Source organism: Dipodomys spectabilis, unplaced genomic scaffold (genome assembly GCF_019054845.1).
Source record: "Dipodomys spectabilis isolate Male_0828 unplaced genomic scaffold, ASM1905484v1 ptg000643l, whole genome shotgun sequence".
Classification (NCBI taxonomy): domain Eukaryota; kingdom Metazoa; phylum Chordata; class Mammalia; order Rodentia; family Heteromyidae; genus Dipodomys; species Dipodomys spectabilis.
The window spans coordinates 143,487-149,003 of record NW_024871320.1 but is presented as its reverse complement, the minus strand read 5'-3'; positions in this window follow the sequence as shown (position 1 = coordinate 149,003).

Here is a 5,517-nt window from a genome sequence, read left to right as displayed (position 1 = left end):
TCAAGGCTACACCTCTTCCACTTGAAATTCAATGCCACTTTTGTCTGGCTTTTCCTGAGCAGTTTACTGGAGATAAGAATCTAAGGAAACTTCTTTCCTGGGTGAGCTTTGAACCATAATCTTCAGATCTTAATATTCAGATATTCAGATCTCCTGAATATCTAAGATAGATAAAATAATAATAATTGTGGGGCAAGTGCGCAGCAAAGATGGTGCTGAGAGGGAGTTGAGTAGGCAGAGTCCGATTTGTTTATATTCAGTGAGTAAATAGCTCCTGGAAGCTTAGGTGTATGATAGGGTGTGACCATTACAGTGATTAGTTGGTTCCTTTTCCTCCCCATGCCACCCGGTCTTTTTTGCTTTTAAAAAGTGCTTGCTGTGTGTTAATAAATGAGTTCCTGCTTGACTTGACTCCCTGCTGTGTCTGATTGTCTCCTGGGTTAAGGGAAGGTGGGGAATGGGCAAGCGGCACACTTACCTTTCCTCAAACCCCGTCCATCTTTCATGGGATGAAGACCCGACATCAGGAGCCCAACTCGGGCAAGAAAGGAAAATATACTGGCTGAGGCTAAGCGGTCTCTCAGGGTAAGTAAAACCCTTAGTATGGGTAATGCTATTTCACAGAAGAAGGAGGAGGAGGCAACATTAAGCCTAGAGGGATTAAAGGGGGACTTGGGAAGTGAGAAGGAAAAGGAATGGGTCAAATTTGACTGAGAATGCACTGAAACATGCACAGTGGAAGTCAAAACAAGGGTGAAGGTTACCCCCTCTGACTTGGGTGCCCTGACTTTCCTAGGCTTCCACCCTATTCCCCTGATTGGGCCATAGGTTGTGCCTTAGGAGACCTGTGAGAAGGACCTGTAAGACCCAGACGCATACCGACCTTCCATGGAGGGGCTGAGGGCTGCAGAAGAAACCTCCTCAGAGGCCTGCCCTGTAATGGAAGTCCCACCTGGGAGCCCAGAACCTGGACCACAGGATTCACTTCCCCAACATATCCAGTCAATCTTTCCCCAGGAGATAACAGGCCCTTGGAATGGTATCCATGGGAAGCTAAGGATCTTAAAGAGGTCAATAAAGTGGTGGCGATGAATGGCCTGAACTCTTCTTGGGCCCATACCCAATTACAGGACATTGCTTATCACCCATGTGTCCCTAAGGACTGGCTGGATGTGGCCAAAGCCGTCTTCACCAGTTCTAGGTTTATTAAATGGTGTGCTTTCCTTAAGGAGCCATGCAAATTGTGGGCGGAGAATAACTGGCAGGTTCAAGCCTCAATACCTATTACTTATGCAGTTTTAACAGGGATGGGGGAAGGGTACTCCACTGGAGTCCAATAGGCCACAATACCTGTCCTGTACCATGACCAGGTGAGGCAGGCAGGACTTGCCGTGTGGTACAAACTGGATAATGGGCCCACTGAGTCCCCCATAGCAGGAGTGAGACAAAAACCTGGTGAGCCTCTACTTGAGTTTATAGCCCTAGTCCAACAGAGTATTAATTGCAAGCTGCTGGCAGGGGACCTCCGAAATCAGTTTGTAAAGCTACTGGTCTGGGAAGGGATGAATGCAGACCACATCATGGCCTACGTGGGATTGAGAGAGAGTTCCCTGAGCAGATGCGTGGTGGCCTCGCGGGATATGGGAACACAACAGCATCATTCCTAATCACTACTTTTATCCTTATAAGCTCAGACATCTGCAATGACTGAGGCTATTACCCAGGCGTTGGCAGCCCAGGGCCAAGGAACTCCAAGATCATTGGGGAGAGGGACTTGTTTTAAATGTGGGCAGGAGGGGTACTTTAAGAAGGACTGTTCACAACAATCCCCCACCAACCAGCCGGGGGGCCCAAACCGACCCCTACACCCTGCCCCAGGTGCAGGAAGGGGGTAGGAAGGTGGCTCAGTGGTAGGGTGCTTGCCTTGCATGCATGAGACCATGGATTCAATTTCTCAGCAACACATAAGCAGAAAAAGCCACAAGTGGTGCTGTAGCTCAAGTGGTAGAGTGCTCACCATGAGATGAAGAGCTGAGGGACAGCACCCCGCCCCAGAGTTCAAGCTCCACGACCAACAAAATAAATAAATAAATAAATATATATATATATACATATATATATGAATATTGGTGATGCAGGAGCAGGAACTCCCTATAATCTCCAAGGCCAAGCAATTATAGAAAGAAATCACCAATGTCTTAAGGAGCAATTATAATTATTAAAACAAAAAGGAGGAGTTAGCCCCCATATACAGTTACAGATAGCTTTTTTACCATTACCATTTTAAATTTTCAACAGGGGCAACTGAATCCAGATTTCAGAAGTACTGGGGACAACTAAACCCTAAGCCCTAAGTGAAAGTCAGGTGGAAGGACCACCCTGACAAATCAATTGAGACGAGCTGACCTCCTAGTTACTATGGGCAGGGGATTTGGATGTGTTTTTCCATAGGGGAGACAGCCCCTTTCGGTAGATCTGGTCAGATCTGGTTGAGTCAGCTAGAGTAGCAGTTGAAGCACATTACCTTCTTATAGAGATGTGACCCACAGGAACGTCTGCCTAGCTTGACAGCCATGAGCTGTCCAAGCTCCCTACATGCCCCCCGGGGGACCAATCAGTGCCTGTCACTAAGCAGTGCCTGTCACAAGTGCCTTACATCAACTCCCCGCTAAGTGATTGGCCCAGAAAGACTCCGGAGGTTGGGAAAGCTGGGGTGTAAAATCCCCCCCACTTGCACAAGAATAAATGATACCTTCTTAAGCCTATTCTCCCAGTGTTTGTTCCTTGTGGGCATCATTCACGCTTACCCCCTGCAGGACATCTAGTCCTATAAGTGGCGCCCAAAGTGGGGCTCAAGTGTTTTCGGCAGACGAACGGTCTAGTGCAAGGTAAGTGCCTCCATGGGCAACCTTCCCCCTGCAGCACCAGAGCCTCAATTATGAGCGCTTGTTGCCCTGCTTCAGAGTAGACGGTTAAAAGTATCACAAAAGGAAGCTAGTTAATATGGGAAATAGTAAATGAATTGTGTCCCTGGATTGATTCCAGGGCCATTTGGGATCCAGGCAGCTGGACCTGCTCCTTCAGGCAGCTCATAAAAAAGAAATCTGAGAAGGTGCTGAGCTACCCCTAAAATTTACCCCATTGTAGTAGCCATTCAAGCCTGTCTATCGGGGAGAGAAGAAGGGGAAACTCTGCAGGCATTTAAGGACTCACTGCAAAAAGAAACAGCATACAGAAAATGGTGAAGCTGCTCAGGCACTCCCATCTTCTTGTGGAGGCAGCAAACAATTCCAGTAAGAATGCAGATGACCAACAACTTCCACCATCATGTGACCCAGAGGGCCAGCCAGCTATGCTTGTAAAACCCCTCTCCCAACTCTGGGTCCCGGGAAACCTGCCCAAGCACTTCTTTTGGCCATTTAGGCTAGCCTGGGAACTCCCCTCAGGAAACTTTGTATCCTTGGGCCTTCATATCCAACTTTGCCCAGGAAAGAAAACCCGTTGTTCCCCCTATAATACAACAGTTGTTTGCGGGCCCCACAACTACCATGGCAATGGCAGCCAAGCCTATGGATGAACCCCAGTTTGTGTTCCCGGTAAAAGTCCACCGAACCACTGCACCACCTAACCAATGTTACCCCCATGGCCCAAAAGTGCTTGACAAATATTGGACCTCTGTTAAGGAAGATGGGTTGCACTCCCCATATGCTCAACAGATGAGTTGCCCCAATGAGTGGAAGAACTTAATGTGCACAGCATCATCTTCAGGGGACTTCCTTTTATGGAACGCTGCTTTTTATGATGAATGTGAACAACAAAGCACATGAAATGTCACTGCTGGAGGATATGATGCAACCATGGGGGACCCTGATTGCTTAAAAGGGGAGGGAGTTTATAGGTCTCCCATTGCACAAGCAGTGGCATCTCTGCAGTACTTTGACCAAGTACTCCTCTGTGCATTGTGGGCTGACTCCTTGGTACCTTCGAAAGAAGGCAACAAACAACTAAAAACCCTCATACAACATCGCAATGAGCCTTTCAATGACTTCGTTGCCCATGTTCTAGAAGCAGTAGCCCAGAAGTTATCCCACACTGGAGCCCGAGATACACTAACCAAGGCCGTAATATGGGAAGGGGCCACACAGGAATGCAGAAAAGCCATTGCCCCTGAATGAAAGGGGGATATCACTGATGGCATCCTAGCCAACAAAAATTTGGGCACATCAACGCATGCTAGGAATAACCTTGCACAGGCTTTCACCTCTATGACCGCCAGTGCGCGCGCACCCTAATGGCGCAATGGGAAATTGACCTTGTTGGGGATGTGGCATAACTGGTCATTTTATTTTAAATTTTAATTTTTTTTAAATTTAATTTAATTATATTTGTGAACATACTGTACAGAGGGGTTACAATTACATGGGCAGGATCATGCGTACATTTCTTACCAAGCATTGCAGCCTCCTCCTTTGGTTTACCCTTCACATCCCTTCCCAGACTTCCCCCTCCTCCCCAATCCCAATCCTTCTGCTTCCACCCCTTCCCCCCTCCCCCCCCCCCCCGCACCGACATTGTAAAGCTCGTTTGGGACATGACAACTTGTATTTCTCATTGTTGCAACAGGTCCACCTGTATCCTTAAACAACTGGTTTTTCCCCATCTCCTCCAGAAGTTATACTGACATCAAATATAGTGAAAGCAGGGGTTATACTGTGGGGGAGGGACATACAAAGCAACAAAGAGATAATCTTATAAATGCGTTAGAAACACATGCATGAAAGAAAAAAACATTAAAATACATATCTAAGGGTTCATTTTCCTGACATCACATTATCTAACCTTTACCGCTTGACTCATACATATACTAGATATTGCAAATAAGGGAAACCATGGGACCTATGTTTCTTTGGGCCTGGCTTATTCACTTAATATAATTTTTTCCAAGTTTTTCCATTTCCTAACAAATGGGGAAATGTCATTCTTTCTGATGGAGGCATAGAATTCCATTGTGTATATATACCACATTTTCTTGATCCATTCATCTACTGAGGGGCATCTGGGTTGGTTCCATATCTTATCTATGGTAAATAATGCTGCAATAAACATTGTTGTGCTGGTAGCTTTAGTGTGGTCTTGTTTGTAAACATTTGGGTAAATGCCCAAAAGTGGGATTGCTGGGTCATAGGGGAGTTCTATGTGAAGTCTTTTGAGGAAACTCCATACTGTTTTCCAAAGTGGTTGAACATGTTTACATTCCCACCAACAATGAAGGAAGGTTCTTTTCTGTCCACATCCCCTCCACCATCTGTTGTTGTTAGAGTTCTCGATTTTTGCCGTTCTAACTGGGGTGAGGTGATATCTCAATGTTGTTTTGATTTGCATTTCTTTTATGGCTAGGAATGTTGAACATTTCTTCATGTGACTATTGGCCATCCTTCTTTCTACTTCAGAGAAGTTTCTCTTTAATTCATTAGCCCACTTATTTATTGGGCAGTTGTTTCTTTGAGGATTTGTTAT